This window comes from Triturus cristatus, chromosome 10 (assembly GCF_964204655.1).
Source record: "Triturus cristatus chromosome 10, aTriCri1.1, whole genome shotgun sequence".
NCBI lineage: Eukaryota > Metazoa > Chordata > Amphibia > Caudata > Salamandridae > Triturus > Triturus cristatus.
This window is the reverse complement of record NC_140593.1, coordinates 1,234,964,780-1,234,990,184: the sequence shown is the minus strand read 5'-3', so window position 1 is coordinate 1,234,990,184 and position 25,405 is coordinate 1,234,964,780. Positions and strand designations below refer to the sequence as shown.

The window sequence follows — 25,405 nt, the reverse complement described above, 5'->3', positions numbered from 1 at the left end:
GAACACCTTGTGTGCCCCAGGCATGTCTCATTCCTTTCAGCCCACCCTGCCCCAATACACTAAAGGCTGTCTGGGGAGGTGCTAGCACCTCCCCAAGCAGGAAACCTATTGTCCAGGCCTCCCTGGCTGGGATCACTCCCAGCAGCAGGAGGTCAGACTTGTGTCGTGGCAGCAGCATCCATTTTGTGATGCTGAGGCTTTGGTCAGAGGCTAACAGTTGAAGTATGATTTTAACATGTCTTTCCCTCTAGAAGGGGGGAATAATATTCTCATGTCCAGAAATGGCATGGGGGTATTATTCCCGAGTGTTAGACACCTTACACGACATGCTTTGATAAAGCCAAACCATAGTTACCATAACCGTCTAAGATTATAAGGCACTTTAAGAGTATATGGTAGGCTATATCATAGAACAGCTATAAGGACATGGTTCCGAAAGCTGCAGACAGGCTCAGCTCATGCTAGAGCACCATCTCACATGTTACCAAGCACTCTGCCTCCAGGATTGTCAAGGCCTGCCATAGGAGTGACTGATAGGTACACATGTGTCTATATGTAAGTTAGGCATAGGAATACTACACCTAAGCAAGGGGTGATTACACGACCTTGCCCCAGCTGAGTGATCAGCCAGTTGTGTCAAAATGGAAGGCCAGGCCAGGGGTGGCACAATACATGCTGCAGCCCCTGGTAGGCCTAGGGTACACCTATGCCCTGGGTACCTAGGGTACACTGTACAGGGGCCAATAAGGTGATCCTATCCAAATGGGTTATGCACCTAAAGTACATAGTATTAATTTAGAGAGAGAACAGCAGGGCTGTGGGTCTGATTAGCAGGCCCACAGCCACATCTAAGTCGAAAACCAGTAAAGCAAAAGCAAAAAGTGGGGGTGAACATAGAAAGCAGACCCTACTCTCCTACAACTATGACCAGAGAAAGCCCCTTAGGACTGCAGCACTTATTGTGCCACCCTTCAAGGTGCAGAACCAAACAAAGAATCGACATTGCACACATCCCTGTGTGCCATGCCCACAAACCACTGCCCTGGAATACATGAGTCACCCCTCTAGCTGGGTGGCCTATGCCAGTGGTGAGGGTACAGGTGCATGAGCCCTGTACCCCTACAGTACCCAGGTCCATTCCTGGGCACCGTAAGTGCAGTGCTGCCATTAAGAGTATATGGTGCTGGGAGGTTGTAATTACGAATTCCACAGCACCATAATGGCTACACTGAAGACTGGGAAGTTTGGTATCAAACTTCTCAGCACATTAAACCCACACTGATGCCAGTGTGGGATTTAACGTAAAATGCATCACAGAAAGCATCTTAGAGATGCCCCCTGAAAAACGACCAACTTTCAGCAACTGGTCCCCACTGGTTCTACCGCCCACTTTGGGCCGGAAAACCGGTGGGAAAAACAAGTGAGAAGGGAGGTGTGCCCACCTCTGCCAACTCCACCCCAACCTTGAGTCCCCGCCATCTTGAGGATGGGGGGACCCAGCCAACCAGGGACAGGCTCCTGCCCCCCTCCCACAGGAGAGTGGCAGAATAGGGGGTGTACCCACCCCAGGGAAGGGACCTATTGGTCCCTGCCCTTTACCTACCTGTAACACCCCTAAATTTAGTATTTAGGGGGCCCCCAGAACCTTGCTTCCTCAGATTAGAAACCACAAGAAAAGAAGATAAGAAGGACCGAAGAGCCGTGCAGAGCTAACAAGAGGACGACGCCCACTGACTTGGCCCCAGCCCTAAAGGCCTGTCCCCCCTCGAACCTGCTTGTGCGAAATCCCGGCATGTCCTGCAGCCAGCAACCTCACAAACCCCGGAGGACCTGCCTGCCTTCACTTCCAGGACTCTATCTCTAGAGAACACCGGACGTGTTTAAATTGCAGCTTCTGGTGCCAGCTTCTGAATCCAGCACACTCTGCACTTGCCGACCCCGGCCTGAGCTCGAGTGAACCAACACCACGAGAAGGTCCATCTGGCGATCCTGACCCGTGATCCGGCGACCCCTGACCTGCCTCAAGCCTCCTTACGACGCCTGCAGCCTCAATCCAGAGAACCCCCCCACCGCGACCAGAGCGGGTAAGAAAATCCGACGTCAAAAGGCACCCCTGCACCTGACGGCCCACGGCCTTGTGTGCCCAAACCAACGGTGCCTAACCAACCCTCAACATCCCATCTTACCCCTCGAAGTGGTGGTCGCTCCTGGAAGATCCTTGTCCCTGAGCCTGCAGTGATTCTATGTCCCGGAGAATCTCCATTGAAATCAACAGGGCACCCGACCTCAACACACCACCCTGCACCCGGCCTCCCTAGTGCCGCTGAGGGTAAACCTTTGGTGCTACTTTGATCCCCAACTTGCCCTGAGCTAAAACCTAGGAACTTTGCTCCCACAACCCAGTGGCCCGCTTGCCAGCAGCCACCAACCGGAGCCCCCCTTTTCGCCATAGGATAACATTGGGCCTCAACACTCTGCACCCGGCGCCCTAGTGCCGCTGAGGGTACAACAACAGTGCATCAATGACCCTGGGAACCCCCCCCCCCCCCCCCCTCCCCGAGTCTAACCCTAGAACCCCAACACCAAAGACCGAGTACTTACCTCGAAACCGATAACCTGCTTTTCCTCATAGGATAACAATGACACTTTCTCCCAAAAAGTTTCTAGGTGTCGACTTTTGAAAACTAAGAATATTCTTTAAAGATCGCACAAATAACAAAAACTCATTTTCTCAACTGTTTTCAGGAAATGTCCCAGAACTGAATCTAGGTATCCAGCACTGAGTAGGAAAAGTAACATAAGAGTAACTTACCTGTGAATTGAATTTCTTTCCATAGGATAACATTGGTGGTTCTCTGTGAAAAAGTTTTTAAGTGTCAACTTTTGAAATACAAGAATATTCTTTAAAAATCGTCCCTCGAACTAAAACGCATTTTCTCAACTGTTTTCAGGAAATGTCCCAGTGCTGAATCTAGGATACAGCACTGTGGTAGAAAAAGTAATCCGAAAAGTAACTTACCTGCAATTTATTGAAAAAGCCCATTCATTTGAATGTACCATACCTGCTAAGTGTCGCCAACTGCTTCCTTAACTGTAAACCAAAACCAGTATAATTTCTACAGCAATTTTGAACTGTGTTCACACAAGTAATTTATTACTGCAAAGTATTTATATGCTTGCCTGTACCAGGCTTGCTTGGTTCTAGAAATAAAAAAGTTTATTTTTTTCTACAAAACCATTGGCCTAGAGTTCAGTTATTGAGTGTGTGAGACCATTTGCTGACTGAGTGTGTACATCAACTGCTTTACACTGTCCTCTGATACTGCCTTACTGCTCGACCAAGCTACCACTTTAGAGAGTAAGGTTATATCTAACTTTAACCTCTGCCAAACCTCTGGAGATCCTTGGACTCTATACACACTGTACCTCCCTTAGGTGCAGTATATATAGAGCCAGTTTCTTACAGCGGCCTAGAGCTTTAAGGCGTCAGTACATATTTTCAACTCTCCTACTGAAATCCAATAAGGGTGTTTCTTCCACTTCGCTACTGAAGTCAGTGCAGAGTCCCTTAAGAAAAACACAATCCGTGAAGAGACTGGGACTACTGAGTACTTATCGACATTACAGTACAGGGTTCCAGCCCATAAAATTAAGAAATCACGGATGTGTGCCATTTTATGACATATTTGTTTGTCTATTGTATGTACTCTCTTTTTTTTTTAAATCAAAATCTGTTTATTTGGTTTTACTGTGACCAAAGACAAGCAACATGCCCAATACATACAAACAGAGCAAATATAGGGGCGAGAGCCAGGAGTTACAGAGAGCTAGTAGGAGTGTCATCTTCGTCCCAAGTTCTACGGCTCTAAGAAGTCCCCATTCCAAGAGTATACATCAAGTATTGTTGTGTGAAAGTCTTTAACAGCATAGAAACATATTGTGTGTATTGGGGGGGGGGGGGGGGGGGGGGGGTTAAGTGTCTGTGTTCTCCTTGTTGATTTTGGGCGACGCACACAAGCGGCTGAGAAGCTAGGCCCCTAGATAAGGAACAAGTTGAGGGCTCTAAGCTGTGGCGAGCAGGCCGTAAGTGGAAGGCTTTCAGATAGGTAGCCCACCAACGAGGACCATGTATATTCAAATTCCTTCCTGGTGTCATCTATAATGTCCGCCATACGCTCGAGGGCCAGTGCCCTCCACAATCTTGCGTGCCACTGAGTCAGTGAGTGTGCCTCTGGTCGCTTCCATGCAGCTGCTAGAGCCATTTTAGCGGCCCCCAGGCACAGCCACATAACCGAGCGATCACTTCGTGTTTGACGCTTTAAAAGGGGATCTCGTATCCCTAACAGGGTGTGTTCTAGGGTCTGAGGGATTGGGTATCCTAAATTAAGCTTAATTTGAGAGAGGATCTCTTTCCAGAAAGGCTGGATATGGGGACAGTCCCACCAGATATGCTTAAAGTCACCCAGAAGGCCACATCCCCTCCAACATCTGTCTGAGGTATTGGGAAAAATCCTGTGTAGTTTCTGAGGGTATAGATACCAGTCGTACACAACCTTATAGTGCGCTTCTCGCAGGTACATTGATCGGTTACATTTTGTGATGTCGTTGTGTAGACGTTCCCATTGTTTTCCCTCGGGTGGAGTGTCTATTAGGGTATCCCAGAAGTCTCTGTATCTTGGGGTGGTGCGGGGGCTTAAGGACTGAATAAGTGCATAAAGGAAGGAGATGAACCCCTTAGAGACGATTCCAGATTGGGCAAATTTTTCAATGGGGAGCAGATCCCTGGTGGCGGCCTGCCGCACCGAGGGCTGCATCACCCAGTGTTTGAGCTGTAAGTAGCGGAAATGTTCCCTACTTGTTAATGCGAACTGCCGCTGGCATTCCCGAAACGCGAGGAGCTCTCGTTTGTGAAACAGATGGGAAATCGTGTGGCACCCATCCTCCTTCCAAGCCTCAAATGGTCCCTCGTGTAGTGCTGGGGGGAAGGCCGCATTGTAATGGATGGGCGTGTATGGGGAGGGGAAAGTGGTCAGCTGTAGTCTTGTAGTAAGCGTGTCCCAGACCCGGAGAGTGGTGGAGGTGGGTGTAAGAAAGTGGGTTTCTGTTGCAGTAACCCCGCCCCTTTTTGCCTAATACCTGAAGCACTTTTCCTTGTTGTGCCCTGGGCTCCTGCCAATCAGGTGCCCAGGGCCTGTGTTCCTTCCCTAAAAACTGCCTAACAGCCAAAACCCAAATTGGCAAACCCTGGCCACATGTCAGCCCCTGGTAAATGATACCCTAGGTACCCAGGGCCTTGTGACCAAGGAAGGCCTCTAAGGGCTGCAGCACTCATTGTGCCACCCTTAGAGGCCCTGTACCCTAACACACACACACTGCTCTTGCAGGCTGAGTGTCTGGATACAAGACAAAACAGAGAGTCGACATGGCACACATCCCTGTGTGCCATGCCCACAACCTACACTGCCCTGGCATACATCAGCCACCCCTCTAGCTGGGTGCCCTATGCCAGTGGTGTGGGCAAAGAGGCAGGAGCCCTGTGCCCCTACAGTACCCAGGTCCATTCCTGGGTCCTGTAAGTGCAGTGCTGCCATCTAAGAGTATATGGTGCTGGGAGCTTGTCAAACACGAACTCCAGAGCACCATAATCGCAGCACTGAAGACTGAAAAGTTTGGTATCAAACTGCTCAGCACATTAAATCCACACTGATGCCAGTGTGGGATTTAATGTACCAAGCACCACAGAGGGCAATCTTAGAGAGGCCCCCTGAAACCTCAACCTACAATCCACGTCTGTTCTGAGGCTGCCTAGGCTGCCACACAGCAGACATGTTGCTGGACCCCTGGGTAGGCGAGCCCCTGCTCTCCTGGGTCTGCAACAATGCACATCCTGGGCGAGGTGCTAAATCTCCTCCCCCAGGATGGGCAGGGGGAAGCTTCAAAGGCATGCCGCCTCTGTGAGCTTCCCCAGGCCACTGCAACCCCCCACTCTGGTGGGAAGCTTGGCCGGAAACCCCAAATAAGGACAGGGGATGTGCCAGCCTGCCAACCCCACCCCTCAGGTGGGGGAGGCGAGGTGAAACACATCTCCGGGCTCTCGCCATCGTGAAGATGGGAAGCCCTGTCCAATCAGGACTAGGCTCCTGCCCCCCTCCCACAGGAGAGAGGCAGCATAGGGGGTGTACCCACCCCAGGACAGGGACCCATTGGCCCCTGCCCTTCACCTACCTGTAACGCCCCTAAATCTAGTATTTAGGGGCACCCTGAACCTTCCTTCCCCAGATTCCAAAATATAAAGAAGAGCAAGAAGAAAGAAGACCTGCCCTGCAGCTGCTAAGAAGAGGAAGACACCAACTGCTTTGGCCCCAGCCCTACCGGCCTGTCGACCCTCGAACCTGCTCCTGCTCCAACCCGGCATCTCTTGTGGCCAGCAACCTCACAAACCCCGGAGGACCTGGCTACCTTTTGGCTCTAAGCCCCTGGGACTCCCATGAGTAGAGGCTCTACTCAAAACCTACTTCTAATCCCTGGCAGCATCCCGGAACCGCGAACCCAGCACACTCTGCACCAGCCAAGCCTGGCCAGTGCCAGAGTGAACAAAGACCACGAGGACGACCCCACGGCGACTGTGACCCCGAGTCCGGCACCCAAGGACATCCCTCGACACTCCTGAAGAAGCCTGCAGCCTCAGAACAAGGTGCCCCCCCCTACCACGATCAACAGAGGGTAAGATTTCCCGACACCAAAAGGCACCCCTGCACGCGGCGCCCCGCGGCCCCCTGTGCCCAATCCCGGGGTACCTACCTATCCTCCAACTACCCAACTTACCTCTCGAAGTGATTGTGGCACCTGAAGAATCCTCGTCCCCGAGCTTGCAGTCTTTTTCTGAACCGGAGATTTCCCATTGAAACCAATTGAGCGCCCGAAGGCTCAACAGCACCCTGCACCCAGCCGCCCGAGTGGCCCTGGCAGTGCAACCTCTACACCTACCTACTTCCCCACTTGCCCTGAGTAAGTGACCAGGAGCCCAGCTCCCGCAGCCGGGTGGCTTGCTAGTCAGCAGCCACCAACCAAGCCCCCCCTATCCCTCATAGGATAACATTGGGCCTAACTCTCTCTGCACCCGGCCGCCCTAGAGTCGCTGAGGGTGAACCAACTGTACCTACCTGACCCTGGGGGACCCCTGAGTCTATGCCCAGAACCTCAACTCTGCCAGTCGAGTACTTACCTTTAAACCGATAACTCTATTTTCTTTATAGGGTAACATTGACTGGCTTTTTCGTGAAATTTCTTCTAAGTGTGGACTTTTCAAATCTTAAAATATTCACCAAAAATCAGCCGAGCAACGAAAACGAAAATACTCACCTGCTCTTAGGTGAGCTCCCAGTGCTGGATCTTGGTGCCCAGCAATGACTCTGAAAAATACTTACAACTGTACTTACCCGTAACCCAATTTTCTTCCATAGGAAATCATTGACTGTTTTTCTGTGAAATTTCTTCCGTGTCAATTTCTGCAATCTTTAAATATTCTTTAAAAATCGTATAATATCTGAAAACGTAATTACTTACCTGTTTTGGATAAAGGTCCCAGTACTGGATTACAAAAGTAACGAGAACAAACTGTACCTGCAACTTGAATTTTCTTCCATAGGGAATCATTGACTGTTTTCTTTAAAATATTTTTTAAGTGTCAACTTTTAAAATAGCTAAATATTGTTTAAAAATCATCACAGTAATTAAGTCGACTTTCATCACTTGATTCTAAGTACTGACCCAGGACTGAATCTACGATCCAGTCCTGGAATTCCAAAAGTAATCCTAAAAGTAATCTGTGGCAAATAACATGAAACTTCCATTGAACTCAATGCATTATTGTGTTTAAAATAGTGTTGCCTATTGCAACCACTTGTAACTGTTTACAAAAGTCAATTGCATATTGCAAAAGTATTTATATAAAGCATCTCATTCTGAGAAAGTATATTTTAATTCCAATTGTTGGTTCTAAAATAAAACAAGCATATATTTTTTATATATAAACCATTGGCCTAGAGTTCAGTTATTGAGTGTGAGAGACTATTTGCTGGCTGAGTGTGTGCAACAAATGCTTTACACTGTCCTCTGATACTGCCTTACTGCTTGACCAAGCTACCACTTTAGAGAGTAAGGTTATATCTAACTTTAGGCTCTGCCAAACCTCTGGGGACTGTGGACTCTGTACACCCTGTACCTATTTGGGAACAGTATATACAGAGCCACTTTCTCACAGTGGGTGTTCTGATATACGCATTGGTCGGCCTGTCAACTTTGGGCTTCCAGAGCAAGTCCCAGATAGTACGGCCTGTGAGTTGGCGATCTATGTGAAGCCAATGCTTCTCTGACTCTCGAAGCGACCACTCCGTGATCACCCGAAGCTGAGCTGCTCTATAGTACCCCTGGAAGACAGGGAGAGCGAGCCCTCCCTCTCGACGAGGGCGTGTCAACAGGCGGTAGGGCAGGCGAGCCCTTTTCCCCTGCCAAATGAACTTAGTCACCATTCTTTTGAGTTCTGTGAAGAGGCCCCCGTCCACTCGAATGGGGAGACCCTGAAAGAGGTAAGAGCAAACGAGGGAGTGCGTTCATTTTAATGGTGTTGATTCTACTCAGCCATGTGATTTATGCTGTACTCCAACGGACCATATTGCTCTTTAATTGGCGAAGCAGCGGAGGGAAATTGGCTTTATAAAGGTCAGAGATTCGTGGAGTGAGTCGAACTCCTAAGTATGTGATCGCCTTAGTAAAACACACAAGATGATGGACAGAATGTTGCACATTGGCAAAACATTCACCCCCAGTCACAGATCTGGGTTTAATCCATCGTTATTTTGCTCACCACGCCACCCCAGTTCAGACATGGCCGTATGCAAATCAGTCTTGACCCTGTGCCTCATGGGAACAGTCCAGCCCGAACTGCCAAGCCATGTCTTCCCTGGACCGGAATCAAGCATCCTAGGACCGGTTTCGGGGTTTCACCCCTCTTCAGCCAGGATAGCTTGACTCCAGTGGCGTAGTGAGCACGGGACCCACGTCTGGGCATACCCTTCCCACATAGGGCGTACAGCAAAACACACAAGATGATGGACAGAATGTTGCACATTGGCAAAACATTCACCCCCAGTCACAGATCTGTTACACAAGAGAACGGAGTGGTGCTCCCCATCTGACGCCAGACTTCGGCAGGAAGGGTTAAATTAAGCAGAAAGGACTTGGTCAGATTAGTTTTGAATCCGGATGCACACTTAAACTGTGCTAGTTCTTCTTGGATGGCCGGGAGAGTAATTTGCGGGTTAGTAATCGGGAGGTGCACATCGTCAGCGAATAATGACATTTTATGGTTGTCCAGACCAAAGCGCATCCCTGTGATAGCAGGGTTCTGCCTGATCGTGTGTGCCATTGGCTCAATGCACAAAGCAAAGAGAAGGGGAGATAGCGGGCACCCCTGCCTCGTCCCGCGAGCCAGGGGGAAATGCCACCCCATTGACAAATACCCACGAGGTTGGAGCATGATAATTGGCGCAGATCATCCCAATGAAGGCCTCAGGGAAGCTAAATCTCTGTAAAACTTGAAACAAGAAGGACCATTCAACCCGGTCAAACGCCTTCTCTGCGTCCAGAGCGAGAAGAGCCGTTGGAATATGTTTCCTTTGAGCCTTTTCTATAACATGGATAATGCGTCTCAAGTTATCGTGGGTTTGTTGGCCCTTAATAAAGCCAGATTGATCTGGGTCAATGAGGGAAGGGAGCACCGATTCAAGGCGGGTGGCTAAAATTTTTGTATAGATCTTGGTGTCCAAATTTAGGAGGGAATTGGGCGATATGAAGATTTACCTGGTTTGGGGATCACTGCCACTATCGCCTCTCTCATAGACGGAGTTGTCTGTTGTGTTGAGGCGATGTCATTAAATAATGTAGTTCAAAATTGAGTTATTTCGGGGGCAAAGGTACGATAAAAATGAGCTCGCCCAAACACCACATACAAATAGGGTGAGGGTCTGTCGGTGACATTTGACACGTAAAAGAAGCACACGTCTTGAAACCCAGAGGCATTGCACACCATTCCCAATGCAAAGGCGTTAAAAGAGGCCTGAAAACAGGCCAAGGGAACTCACTCCGGATAGCGGAAAAGAAGGAAACTGATGTCAGCGCGCCGGGGCGGCACTTATGTGACCTCGCTGACGTCAAAACCACGGACAACGTCAGGGTGGAGTCACGTGGTGCCGCCCCCCGGCACGCAGAGATGCTGTGGCAAAAAAAAATCCGGATCCAGTCTCACGCCTGGGGGTAATTCTACATTAAGGAATCTGCGGCTAGTAGGCTCTATCAGATAGAGTCGTACTGTAACTTCTGGATAGGTACAGAGGTGGAAAAAATACCCAGAAGGACAAACATCACCTTCAGATATGAGTTTGCTCTGTGTAACTTTGACCAAAACGAGGAAAACCAAATGACTTCAAAAAAATTGAGATCAGAGCTATCGTCCACTGTAAGAAGTATGTAAACAATTAACTATAGGGTGTTTTGTTTTCTTCACAGAAAAATAAATACATAAAAAGGTAAGGCATAGACAAGTCAAACATTCCCAGGGGTGTCTGCATGACAAATTCCGATTCTAGTAAGTGTGCTTAACAATGGCTGACAGCAAAACGTACTGCTCTTAAGTTCCTGAAAGCACAGAGCCCGTAAACTCCAGGCCACGTTTGCCGTAACAGTCTCCGAACAGTAGACTTGTCTTTTGGCTAAAGATCGGGTCCATGTTTCAGAAAATTTGATTTTTAAGAAAGGCATCGCGAGTTTGCTATTTCTTTGTTTACAAGGACGAGCCGGCTATCTTAAAAAATTAGCCGCGCTGCCGCGAAAGTGAAAGCAATGCGCACTCTTGTGGGGGTGGGGTGGAGAGATGCGTCAGAGAAAGGGTGGAAGAAACAGAGACTGCTGTAGAAGCAGCCGAGGGAAAGAGACTGCGCGCTGGTCAAAGAAATAAATAAAATGAATGGAGACATCTTTTGTGATGTGTAAGTATGTGACGTGTTGAAAGGAATATAATAAAGGTGGTGCAAGGAGAGGTAATGGTTTCAAACAATAAGTGAGGCGCTGGATGGCAGAACTGAGAGCTATAATATTTTACTACAAATGCCATTCACCCCTGCGAGAGGTCGCTGACTGGTCGTTGTAAGGCGTGAAGGAGAGAGAGGGTTCACTTCCTGAAGAGTGACGGTCTGACCACACTAATAATTTGTCTACAAATTGTGCCCATTGCTTAACAAGGCATTATTGTATGTGTTGGGATCTCCCTGACAATCACCAGACAACATCAGCTGCAGTCACTCTTTGAAGAAAGACTGTGTCCACAGAGCACCACGACTAGAAGCCTGGTGAAAAAAACCTGTACTGGGGATAAACAAGAGCAGGGAAGCATAACCAAGCGTTCACGCCAACCATAGGGTGGTACTTTAGACATCCGTGCCTTCATAAAGGATCCCATCTGCACACGCCTGCCCAGCCCACAGGCTGAAGATTCCCAGCACTGATCGACAGTCACAGCAGCTCCCCCATAGACTTCAGGGTGTTGGATTTGACGCTTTTTATTATAAAAGAGAAAGTCCCCTCAAGAGATCACCACGCAATGCTTTCCGCAATAAAAGAAATAAATAAAATGAAAGACAAGCGGTCTTCAAAAAGGAGACGGAGAGGGCGGAGCGAGTGGGCGAGGAAAGAGAGGGACATGTGGGCGAGGATAGAGAGGGAGATGAGGAAGGGAGCAGGAGGTGAGCCCGCGAGTGGTGCACGCGCGCTTACCGCAAACGAAAGTGAAAGCGCAAGGATGTTGAGCCGGGAGAGCAGTCTGCTCTTTTTCGAAGCACATACTCATGCTTTTGGCGCGCTTCCACAAGGTGTATGCCGCCACAAGCATGAGTATGTGCTTCGAAAAAGAGCAGAACGACGGCTAAAGGTCCTCCTACGCAGCACATGCGCACTCGAGATTTAAAAAACAACATAATTGATTACCCATATACCTTCTGATCTGTGCATCATATGACCTTTTTTAAACAATAACTAGATTTATACTTTTTTTATAAAAACGTTGTCCATATTGTCAACCTTGGGTATATGGTTATATTTCCCTTAGACGTATGATGTGAACCTGTATGAGTGAGATTTAGATGTACCTTAGTGCATAGAGCCTATATCATTTAGAGTCCGTTTATTTAATCCAAAGAAAATTTCTTTTGTGATACAAGTGCAGAGTTTTACACAGGTGTTGCAATGTAGTCCCAGTAAACGTTCGCTCACGTTTTTACAGATGGCGATTTGGAAAACCTTGTCTATGCTTCCAGAAAGTGATCAGTGATATTACCATGTTGGATACGTCTTCCTTTTTGATGATTAAATAAGAACATTAAAGAAATTTAACGTTGAAGGAATATGCTACTTACCAGTATGCACCTGTTCTTGGCATGTAGAGCTGCAGATCTACACACTATGCATAGATCGCCATCTGGTATTGGGCCCGGATGTTTGCACTTGTTTTTGTCCTGGAAAGTCTTTGGAAGTCACGAGGTAGGGGACTCCTCCTTAGGATCATAGTGTGCATGGGCATCGGCTCCATCCTCAGATTGTTTTTCGCCAGCAGGGAAATGATGGAGCTTTGTAAGAAACAGGAAGATGCCCTTGTATGCTGTATCTAAATAAGATAATACTGGAACAGATAAAGGAAGTCGGGGAGGCGGGTGGGCGTGTGTAGATCTGCAGCTCTACATGCCAAGAACAGATGCATATGGTAAGTAGCATTTCCCGTTCGAGGCATATGAGCTGCATAGATTGTATAGCAGTCCCCCTCCTTAGCGGCAGCCACCAGTATCTGTTGCAGTAGTCTGAAATAGGGTTTTGAGTGCAGCTTGGCCCACACTAGCTTGTTGTTTTGATTGCACATCTACACAATAGTGTTTTGTGAACGTGTGCGGTGTAGACCATGTAGCTGGTCTGCAGATGTCATCTAATGGAATGTTCCCTAAAAATACCATAGAAGCCCCTATTTTTCTTGTAGAGTGGGCTCTAGGAGGAACAGTTAAAGTACGTTTTTCTTTGTGGTGGCAAATCTGTATGCATTTAACAATCCTTCTGGCTATCCCAGACTTTGATATGGGATTGCCTTTGTGTGGTGGTGAGAAAGAAACAAAAAGTTGTTTAGTCTTTCGAAAAGGTTGTGTTCTCTCAATGTAATATAGCAATGCTCTTTTAACATCTAAAGTGTGTAGAACTCTTTCTGCGACTGTGTGTGGTTGCGAGAAGAATACGGGCAACTCCACAGATTGAGGTGGAAGGGAGAAATGACTTTAGGGAGGAATTTAGGATTAGTTCGGAGAACAACCTTATTGTGATAGGTTTGTAAGAAAGGTTCCTGAATAGTTAGTGCCTGTAGCTCACTAACTCTTCTTAGAGAAGTTATGGCCACTAGGAAAGCAACCTTCCATGTTAAGAATTGCAGCTCACATTTATGTAGAGGTTCAAAGGGAGGTCCCATTAGTCTTGTGAGAACGATGTTTAAATTTCACACAGGTGAGGGTGGAACTCTGGGAGGAATTATCCTTTTGAGTCCTTCCATGAAGGCTTTTATGGCAGGTACTCTAAAGAGGGATAGATGCTGTCTATTTTGTAGATATGCTGCTATGGCAGCAAGGTGTAGCCTAATAGACGTATAAGTTGCACCTTTGTAGGTGTAGTAGGTAGCTTATGATGTGTTGGATAAACACATCTAGGGGATTGATATTGTTATGACAATATATCACAAATCGTTTTCACATGGCTGTGTAGCAGGCTCTAGTGGTAGGGCGTCTAGCTTCCTTAATGACGTTCATACAGTCAGGAGGTTAAGTTCATCCATATCGCATTGCCTTTGGCCAATGGGTGTGGGTATCTGGCGGCGAAGCTTGGACATTTGGCGTTTTCGTGGGTGGCGAAGAGGTCTATCTGCGGTTGCCCCCACATTTGAAAGAATGGTTGAAGAACTTCTGGATGAAGTTCCCACTCGTGGATCTGTTGCGTTTGACGACTTAACAGATCGGCTATGGTGTTTTTGACTCCTGGGACATGTTGGGCTAGGAGAAAAATGTTCTGAGGTATAGCCCATCTCTATATGTTCTCTGCTAGCTGAGAGAGCTGCAGAGTGTGTGTCCCGCCTTGTTTCTGTATGTAGTACATGGCTGTCATGTTGTCCGTGTGGACTAGGACAGTCTTGCCTGATATTTGTTTTTGGAATGCTTTTAAGGCTAGGAATATGGCCAGTAATTCCAGGTGATTGATGTGGAATAACTTTTGTTGAGGTGTCCACCTGCCCTGCATGGTGTGATGTAATAGGTGTGCTCCCCAACCGGAGAGCGATGCGTCTGCTGTCATGACAATTTGAGGAACTGGCTCTAGGAACGGTCGCCCTTTGGAAAGGTTTTTAGGGTTCCACCACTGCAGAGAGCGATGAGTGCGACCATCTACCAACACCAGATCTGTTAGCTGACCTTGAGCCTGGTTCCATTGGCGTGCTAAGCACTCTTGTATGGGACGCATCTGGAGTCTTTCGTGAGGCACTATGAATATGCAAGAGGCCATCGTTCCTATGAGCTGCATGAACACTCGAGCTGGAAGAGAGTGATGCGGCTGAAATTTGGTGAGGTGAGCGAGAATGCTTGCTATCCTGGCTGGACTGGGATAGGCTAGCTTTTTTGAGGCGTGTATTGTGGCGCTGAGGTACTGTTGCGTGTAAGAGGGTTGCAGATGAGACTTGGTGTGGTTCAATGTGAACCCCATGTCGTGGAGTAATTGGATAGTCGCGTGAGTGTGATGAACACACTGGTTGTACGAGCTGGCTTTTATGAGCCAGTCGTCGAGGTATGGGAAGACGTGAATGTGTTGTATTCTTAGATGGGCTGCGACTACCGCTAGGCACTTTGTGAATACCCGTGGTGCTGTTGTGACTCCGAAAAGGAGTACTTTGAATTGATAGTGCTGCCCGTCCACTACAAACCTGAGATATTTTCTGTGAGCTGCGTGAATGGGAATATGGAAATAGGCGTCCTTGCGATCTAAGGTAGCCAGGAAGTCGCACTGTGAAAGTAGAGGGAGGACCTGCTGAAGTGTGACCATGTGGAAATGGTTTGATTGTATGTATAGGTTTAGTGGCCTGAGGTCTAGAAAAGGTCTCAGAGAGCTGTCTTTCTTTGGTATGAGAAAATACAGGGAGTAAACTTCCGTGTTTTGTTGATGCAGGGGAACCAGTTCTATTGCACTTTTTTGTAGTAAGGAAATTACCTCTTGTTTCAGGAGTTCAGGAGTGACAAATGTTCTGTTGACATTGGATGCTGTTTGGGTGGAATGTTTGGGGGGGGTAGAGGTAAGTTCGAGACAGTAACCTGATTGCACTATTTGTCGCACCCACCTGTCTGTGGTGATGTTGGTCCAGACAGGAAGGAACTGTTGTAGTCTTCCCCCGACCAGAGTGGAATGGTCCGGGGGAAGCGGAAGGAAGTCATTGGGCAGGGGTGGAAGCAGAGCGGGTGTTGTTAGTCTTGCCTCTGCCCTTGTTATTGTTGCCTCTGTATCCTCCTCTCTGATAACCTCTGGTGAAGGTGGATTGGGTGGGAGCCTTGTAAGAGGTGGATTGGTTATCAGACGAGTAGCCCCTGGAGTTGCCCTTGTAGGATGAGCGACAAAAAACTTCTGGGAGCTAGCGATTATAAGGCTCCCATTGGCTGTGTCTGTGTCCTTTTTCATCTTTTCAAGGGATGCATCAACATTAGGGCCAAAAATGTGTTGTTGGTCGAATGGTTGGTTGAGGATAGAGCTTTGCACCTCAGGTTTAAAACCGGAAATGCGTAGCCACGTGTACCTGCGGAGAAGGACACTTGTCTTTACTGCTCTGGATGCTGTATCTGCCACATCGAGAGCGCACCGGATGGAAGTGTTGGTGATAATTTCACCCTCCTGTATGAGGTAGTTGGCCTTATTTTTGTATTTGTCCGGGGGGTGTTGTAGTAGGGACTCCAACTCATCATAGTGAGCCCTATTGTATCTGGCTAACAGGGCCTAAGTGTTTGCAATGCGACAAATGTTAGCTGCCTGTGACGCTGTTCTTTTGCCAGAGGTGTCCAGGAGATTAGACTCTTTGTCGGGCGGAGCTGCATCACCTGATGTTTGCGAGTTAGCCCTCTTTCTAGCATTTGAGACCACCATGGAATCTAATGGAACAGGGCCCATAATGTAAGCTGGGTCTGTAGGGGCAGCTTTGTATTTTTTCTCAATTCTAGGATTGATGACTCTAGCCCTAACAGGGTCCTTAAATACCTCTGTAGCGTGTTTAATAACCCCTTTGGGCATGGGTAATGTGGATGTGGACCTTTGGGTGGTGTCAAAAGTGTCCATTAAAAAATCCTATTCGACCGGTTCTGTATGTAGGTCGACCCCGTGGTACTGGGCAGCTCGGTGTACCAGCTGATTAAAACCCATGGTGTCTTCTGGTGGGGAAGGCCTAGAGGTGTAGATGTCTTCTTGCTGGCCATTAGGGACATCAGGTGTATTATAGTCATCCCAGGGGTCAGGGGAAGCTGGTGGACTGGGGTCCTCTAGTGGCAGGTCGTCCGCACCGTCCTCATAGGTGTCTTCATCGTCTACTGGTGTAGGGGATGGCGTAGGAGAACGAGGTGGTGGGGGAGGTGGAGGAGGAGGTAGAGGAGGTGGAGAAGGGACTCTAAGAGGTGATGTGGCTATGTCCCTCTTTTTAGGTGGTGGAGCTGGTGCAGGCATGTCCAGTGGTCTTTTCCTGGAACTCCGACTCAATTGACCAGTTTTAGGGTCTTTAGTTAGAGCTTTTTGTTGAGGGTCTGGTTGAAAAAGCTCTTCTGAAGAAGGTTGGGTGTTCAGTGTAGACTGTCGGTATTGAGGGCTTTTTCAGGACCGGCTCCGGAGTGGTTTTGGGCTTGGAGCCGTGTGGTTTACCAGTCTCTGTGTGCTTCTTCGGTGTCGATGTTTTTTTCGGCTCCGAAGAGTGTGAGTCCAAACTTTTGGGGAGTGGCTTCTTCGTCGGCTCCGAGTGTTTTTTCGGTGCCGGGGAGTCACTGCAAAGTGTCTTCGGTGCCGAGGGCTTCGGGGTGGAACTAGCAGTTGGCACAGAGGATGGGTGCGACTTTTTCGGTGCTGATGATTGGGCTTCGGCGCCGGTGGCAGGCAGACTCGAGCCCGAGTTGCCGTAAGGCTTGGTAGGCTTCTTTGCCGGGCCCGAGGGCGGGGCATGGGAAGCAGTGTGTTGGTGTGCACCCGAGCCCGAAGGTGAAGGTGTGACCGAAGCCTTTGTTGTTGTAGGGAGTGGGTCAGGGTCGACGTCTCTACTTATGACCCGTTGAGCCGGAGTCACTTCTTCGACGTCAGAGTCATCGGCTTCGGAGGCGCTGATGAGGCAGCCTTCTACCCGCTCCTCTGGCACATCGACGCCCTCTTGGAAGATGTCGTCGGGGATCGAACTCGACGAGTGAGCCATGGTTCTTCGAGCTCGTCGATCCCGGATGGTTTTCTTTGGTTTTCGAGCGGAAAGAGGCACAAGCTAGGCAGTCTCTGGCCTCGTGCTCCGGAGAGAGGCAGAGGTTACTCACCTCATGCAGATCGGTGTGGGGAAACTTCGACCCACATCGAGGACACTTTTTGAAAGGCATCCTTTTGTTGTAACATGTAGGTGAGGGGAAAAAGATCCTCATCCCTTATTCGTCATTTAATAAGCATGTATCCTTCTTATACTGGTTCTGGCCCAGAAACAGGGGGAGAGGCCCCTATCCCCCTAATTTGAAGTAGGATTTTGTAGGTGTATCTGGGCAAGAGTATAAAATATCCAATTGATGCAAGTAGATCAGATGATGAGGGTAAGAAATTCGTGTTTTTATTCGTCTGCTGGAAAAGAAGAAGGGATGGCACAGCCAACACGTGTTTCGCCCCCTAATTGGCCATCAGGCCTGGGGCTTCCTCAGGGCGGGTATTCGCGTAAAGAGGTATCTTTGTAAGAGGGTTTGTGAACCCGAAGATTCTCCGGTCTCGGCTAAATGCCAGGTTCTGTGGGTATCTGCGGCTTAGCATTAGCGGAATCCATCTTGTATTTAGAGGCTATCTTGTCCATTTTGCGGAATCCATTTTGTATTTCTGACAGCCATTTTGTTTGCCATGTGCTCACCATGTGCTTTGTCCTCCCTCAGTGTTGACTGCTCTTGTAATCTGCCTAGAAACGAACTATATTTAGCATCTTCCACCTTTGCACATGCCCAGTGAGTTTTCAACTGTCCTTGCAGCTGTTAGTAGTATGTAACTGTCAGGATGTGCTTACTAGCATTGGCAAACTGTTAGCTCCTCCTACTTGTCGACTGTGCATTTCTATATGACCTTATATGTACATAAAATCTTCTGCTGTACTTGTACCGCCCTCTTTCAAGCCCCTGTGTGGGTATAAAAGGACCATGCTCCTTCTGTTTGGTGTGCTACTTCATTCAATACCGAAGTGTGCTGTGTGAATGTAGTTCCACCTCATGAGGTTTATTAAACTTTGTATTTTCTATTCCAGTTTCTGTGCCAACTTCTTCCTATTGGTCTGAGGACTCTGTGCAGAGAAGGGCGAACCCCTTGCACTGGTAGGCCTAGCTGAGGTCCACTTCTACACTTTCCATGAGCCAGGTGCCAAGGCTCAGGTCGGCCCAAAGGCCTTCTTCGACGACCGGAATCGAAGACTTGTAGAGATGCGCGCCGATTAGGGTTCGCGATCGAGACAATACCGTCGAAAGGGTGAAGGATTGCGCATCGAAACTGAAATCGGTTCTGAACTGGAGCGCGAGAAACACATCCGAGCCCGATGGCGTAAAAAAACAATCTGAGGGTGGAGCCGATGCCCATGCGCACTATGATCCTAAGGAGGAGTCACCTACCTCGTGACTTCCAAAGACTTTCCAGGACAAAAACAAGTGCAAACATCCGGGCCCAATACCAGATGGCGATCTATGCATAGTGTGTAGATCTGCAGCTCTACATGCCAAGAACAGATGCATACAGGTAAGTAGCATATTCCTTCAACGTTAATCTGCAGCTCATATGCCTCGCACATAAGTATACCTTTTTATACTTACCTAATTAGTCTGGATTCTGTCTCTGGGTGTGTGTCATCAGCCTTGATTGAGTGAATACAATAAATGCTTAACACACCCTCTTGATAAACCTAACTGCTTGCCCCCACTACCACAAAGAGAGCTGTTAGTACTTGTCTAATTTAGACTCTGCTATACCTCTGGGGATCCACTGGACTCTGTGCATACTATACCGTACTTTGGTATAATATATACAGAGCCAGCTTCGTACAGCCACCCTAAGAGACCCCTCACCAAACACATGCACACTTCCGCCTGCGTGTTCTGGTGCAGCTAAAGTTTAGAGTCGATCTGTCACACATCCCTGTGTGTCAGGTCTCCCAGCAATGCAAGATGCATAGGTAAGTCACCCCTACAGCAGGCCTTACAGCCCTAAGGCAGGGTGCACTATACCTCTTGTGATGGTATATCTGTATGAGCAGATATGCCCCTTAAGTATCTTAGGCATAATGAGTGCATAGTGAAGCCATGCTGAGTGCATGGACTGGGAGCTTGTCAATACGAGTTCCACAACTCCATGATGGCCAAACATCTCAGATGAATGAGCCCACGCTGATGCCAGAGTTGGATTCATTAATAAATGCACTCAGAGGGCATCTCAGATGTGCCTTCTGAAAACCTACCAACTTCCCCACTGTGTGTGCCTGACTGGTCTGCACCAGCCTGCCATGTCCAGGAATGTTTCTGACCCCTTCAGATGGGAGCCTTGTGCTCTCGTGGGTCAGAAACAAAGTCTGCTCTGGGTAGAGGTGCTTCACACCTACCCCCCAAAAGGAACAGCACTTAAGGGCGATGAGCCTCAAAGGCTTCTGGCCCTTTCATATGCTAGCCAGGGCCTTTCCAGCTAGTGGAGATGCCTGGCCCTTGACCAAGCCCCACATTAGGCTGCAAGGTCCGCGGTAAAATTAGTGAGCAGGAGAGGTGTGTCCCCTCTCAGCCAAGACCACCTCTAAGGTGTCCTGAGCTGAAGTGACCCCCTCCTTTGAAAATCCTTTATATTGTTTTGGAGGATTTCAGCCAATAGGATTAGGGGTATGACCCCCTCCCCAAAGGGAGTGGACATACAAAGGGTGTAGTCACCCTAAAGGTAAGTAGCCCATTGGCTACCACCTTCTAGCCCCTGTAATGCCCATAAATTGAGTATTTAGAGACACCCCTGAACCTTAATCCTTAGTTCCTGACGACCTACGAAGGAAGAGGACACAGAAGAGCGTGCAGCAGAGGAGGAATGAAGACTGACTTGGGCCAGCCCTACCAGCCTGTCTGCAACCTTGAAGATTCTGCGAAAACCGACAGCTCGCCCTGTAGCCCAGCAGCCTCCAAAAGCCTCTGAAAGGACTGCTGCCTACAACAAAGACCAGAACTCCAGAGGACAGCAGCCTGTTCACCAAGAAACTCCAAGAATGGCCTCTGTGACTTACGGAATCGCAAACCCCCTCCTGGACTCCATGACTATGCCTGCAGCCTCAACATGAAGGCCCCCCTAACTGTTACCGACTCTGGTAAGGATTTTCCAACCTCAAAATACACCCCTGCACCAGCAGCCCCCGCCCTTGGATAGCCCAATCGACAGTGCTCATGTGACCCTCAACATCCAACTTACATGCCCAGCCACTGGTTTCCTTCATCCAACTTCCTGGTCCGAACATGCAGCCTTTGTTCAAAACTGTTGTCCTCCATTGATTTGTATTGGGCGCCCAACGCTGTGTTGGCACTCTGCACCCAGCGGCCTCCATGCTGCTGAGGGTGTAGGTTTGGTGCTGCCTCGTGCCCATGTGCTTGTCTTAACCCCCGGAACTTGACCTCCAATTCCGTTTTACTTACCTGTAATTGATACGGCTTAAAGTGCACCCGCTCCATTGGTTAACATTGTGCATCGACTCCAAACTTGCCCTCTGCACCAGCCGCCTCAGTGCCGCTGGTGGTGCACTCTTGGTGCTCACTTGAACCTTGTCCTGTGTTGACCTAAAACCCAGAAGACTGGCTTTGTGAGTAAAGTACTTACCTGTTGAATGGCATTTTCGTTTTCCTCCCATAGGATAACATTGCTCATATGAAATATTGCACTAAGTGTATGCTTTCCTTGATCTGCAAAGTATTGCTATTTCTAAACTGCATATATCTTGCTGAACTGAAGTTCTGCACTAAGTATTCATTTACTACATTGAAAACTATTGCCAGTTTGAAAACTGTACTTGCCTGCAACTAAGTGCCTTTGCTTCTAGTAATAAAAGTAAAGTAATATTTTTATAAACCATTGGTCTTGGATTTAGTCATTGAGTGTGTGTATTCATTACTTGCCTGTGTGTGCACAACACGTGCTTAACACAGCCCTCTGATAAGCCTAACTGCTTTCCCACACTACCACAGAAGAGAGTAAGCTATTATTTACTTTAGCCTCTGTGAAGCCTCTGAGGATCCGCTGGACTCTGTGCACACTATACCTTACTTTGGTATAGTATATACAGAGTCAGCTTCCTACACATGTCCTCACCTTGTTTCTGTAGGTAATACATGGCTGTCATATTGTCCATCCGGACTAGGGCAACCTTGCCGATCAGGTGAGGTAGGAGCGCTTTCAATGCTGGGTGACAGCTTGAATCTCCAAAGTAATTGATGTGGAGACCCAGGCACTTGGTCTCCGAAAGACCCTGTACTGTGAGATCCTACAAGTGTGCATCCCGTCCCGTGAGTGTTGCGTCCGTTGTGACAGTGATGTGCAGAACAGGGTTAAGAAAAGGCCGCCCCTGAAATAGCGTGTTGGTGTTCCACCATTGCAGAGTTATGAGTCCCAATGCCCCTGTGTTTGGGACCACTTTTGAGCTAAGCATTCCTGCAACTGTCACATGTGCAGTAGTGCATGAGGTACTATGGCAAAGCAGGAGGCCATCATACCCAAGAGATGCATGACTGAGTTGGTGATTAGGTTGAAATTGGGGTATTAACACTTGGAAAGGATTCTTGCAGTATAGTGATAGGCTAGGCCTAGTTGTGTGCTTAGAACAGTCCCTAAATAAAGTCGAACCTGTACAGGTTGAAGGTGAGACTTGGTGAAATTGATGGAGAAACCTAAGCAAGGGAGCAGATCTATTGTGAACCAGGTGTGGTGTTCACGCTGCTGGTGAGTGTTGGCTTTGATAAGCCAATCGCCCAGATATGGAAATAGTTGGACTTTTGTCTGCGTAGCTGTACTGCTACCACCACAAGGCACTTGGAGAATACCCGAGGTGCAGTAGTCACCCCTAAAGTGAGCACTTAGAACTGATAATGTTTGAAGCCACCACAAACCTGAGATATCTGCGATGTGCTGGGTGTATTGATATGTGAAAATAGGCGTCCTTTAGGTCTAGTGAAGCCATAAAGTCACCTTGTTGAAGTGGGATCACATCTTGTAGGTTTACCATGTGGAAGTACTCTGACAGAATCTATTTGTTTAGGGCCCTAGGTCTAGAATTGGCAGTAAAGAGCTGTCCTTTTTGGGTATTAGCAAGTATAGAGAGTACATTCCTGAACCCTGGTGATGCATAGGGACAGGCTCTATGGCTTATTTGTGGAGCAGGGCTTGGACTTCCTGTTTGAGCAGTGCTTGATGTTCCAGTGATAGCCTGTGTGTTGGGATGTATGGTAATGATTTTAGATAATAGCAATGTTGGATAATATCCAACATCCACTGGTCTGATGTAACGGTTTGCCATGTGGGTAGGAAAGCGACCTCCAATCAGAGTTATGTGGTAGGGAGGTAGGAGAGTGAAGTCACTGTTTGGTGTTGGGTGTTTCGCGTGTAGAAGCACCCTTGCATTTACCTCTGGAATTGTCACTTCTATAGGACCCTCGTAAATAACCCTGAGGAGAGGTATGTTAACCCTTACTGAGCTCGTACAAGGTGGAGGTGTCAGAAGAGGTTGCTTTGCAACCTCCACAAAATGTTGGGGTGGCTAAAAAAGCTACAGGGGCAGGTTTTTGGAGACCCCCCATTGCTTTTGCCGTCTCAGTGTCTTTTTAAAAAAAATTCTATCTGTTTGGTGCAGCTGAGGACCAACCAGATATTTTTTCTCGAATGGCATTCTGAGCACATTCTATAGAACTTTTGGCTTGAAAACAGAAATGCGGCGCCATGCATGCCTTTGTAGTAGGATGCTAGTATTAATACCCCTAGCTGCAGTGTCACCCGAGTCCAAGGCACACCGAATGGAGGTGTTTCATATAAGCTTGCCTTCAGCGATTAGTTCTTGGCGCCGTTTCTTGTGCTCATCTGGGAGGTATTGGAGAAGGTCCTCCATCTCGTCCCAGTGACCACGATCATATCGAGCAAGAAGGCCCATAGAGTTGCAATATGCCAATGATTGGCAGATTGTACTGCAACCCTTTTCCCCACCACATCTATAGGTTTGCTTTCTTTATCATGCGGCAGGGTATCTCCGCTGGCTTGCGAGTTTGTTCGCTGGCAAGCAGTGGTGATGACCAGAGTCTGGTAGAAGTTGGCCCCGGATGTAAATGGGATCAGATGGGGAGGCCTTATACTTCTTGTCCACTCTGGGTGTAGTAACCCTAGCCATAATATGGTCTTTAAAGATGTCATACGTATGCTTTAACATGACTTTTAGCATTGGGAGATATTGTGTATCCCAGTGAGTGGAGGAAAGGGTCTCAAAGAGGAAACCTTCTTCTAAGGGTTATTTATGGAGTTCCACTTGATGGAAAGAAGTAGCTCTCCGTAAAAGCTCCTGATAAGATGTTGAGTCATCAGGATGGGAAGGTCAGGCGGGATAGAGATCTGGGTCTGTGTCCCCTGGTGGATCGATATCAAAAGTATCCCAGGGGTTAATATGCGGTGGTGTACCAAAAGTGTCTTGTCCCCCACCATGCCCAGCTGTATCAGAATGTGGAGATCACGGAGGGGAAATATTCAGTGGGTCCCCTGTAGAATGTCGTGAAGAGGGGTCAGATGGTGGAGGAGGCGGTGATGGTGGTGCAAGAGGTAAAGGACTGGTGGCCTTGTCTGCCTTTTTGATGTGTTTCACAAGAGCTGGTACATTCAGAGCCTCCTAGAAAGACATCTGCCTTTTGGGTGGTGGAGAAATCATTGCCAGCTGGCAAGGATACAGCCGGTACGAGGCTGGATTTGAATCTGTTTCTTTCTAGCATCTAGTTGTTCTTGGAGTCTGCGGAGGATTGGCTACAATGGCCTTTCAGAATCAGACTTCGGTGTCGGCTATAAGGTTTTGGGACCGACACAGGTTTTGTCATCTAAGTTCCGCTCAGTGTCAAAGTGATAGACGTAGAATGTGGTATTCGGCTCCGCACTGAGGATCAGGTAGGTACCGGCTGACGCTACGAGACTGAAGTGCCCGATGCCGAAGGTTTCAGCAGTGGATGTTTTTCCGGAGCCGATACCGATACGAGGTGTCTGAAACGGTTGCTCGGTGCCGACCATGGCCAGATGGCAGTGGTGGACCGAGGGCCCCTGTATGATGTTCCAGCAGAGCTGACTGTCTTTTGAGCTGATCGAAACAGTGTTGAGGGGCATAGGTTACCATACCCCCAGACTGCTGAGCAGGTGTTACATCCTCCATCTCCAGGTCCATATCAAGTTCGGATCTGGAACTGCCCTCGACCGAGAATGCCTCTTCCTCCTCAACCGGCGACTGAGGTTATTCTTCCTGCCTGACGTGGTCATGACAGCAAATGTGTGGAGTGTTCTCTATGCTCCACAACGACATCTCGAGTCTATGTGTGCAATGGTTTCAAAGGGTTTATTTGGGGCAGAAGCCTTCGCAATCAGCTTTGCGACAGGCAAAGATTGCAGACCTAGTGTAAGTCGATCAGGAGGTACTTAGATTGGGAGTGAGGACAGTAACAGAATGGCGCCCGTTCCATTACCAGCAAGTCATTCTTAGAAAACGCGATGGAGGCTGAAGGCCCCGAACGGCGAAGCCCTGTGGGCGCTGTGGTAGAAGCAATATGACTCGCTGAAATATGTATACCTCGATGCGTGAGAATTGGAAACACAATCGAAAACACTGACGAAGGGGAAGGTAGGGAGCAAACCGAAAAGAGCAGCATAGGCACACACATCCGAACCAGACGGTGTGAAATAAAACCATCTTACAATGATGTCAACGTCCATGCGCATCATCGCCAAGAGGAAGAGTCACTTTACCTTGTGACACTAAAGACTTCTTGGAAGAAAAACAGCTTGCACACATCCGGAC

The 25,405-nt window shown here is 48.3% G+C and overlaps 1 protein-coding gene across 2 annotated transcripts in view; it reads right to left on the bottom strand.

The window, feature by feature from the left end:
• FAM120C (family with sequence similarity 120 member C) overlaps nt 1-25,405 on the bottom strand; it is a 901,961-nt gene that overhangs the window by 260,116 nt on the left and 616,440 nt on the right. The gene's annotated exons all lie outside the window — the stretch shown is intronic.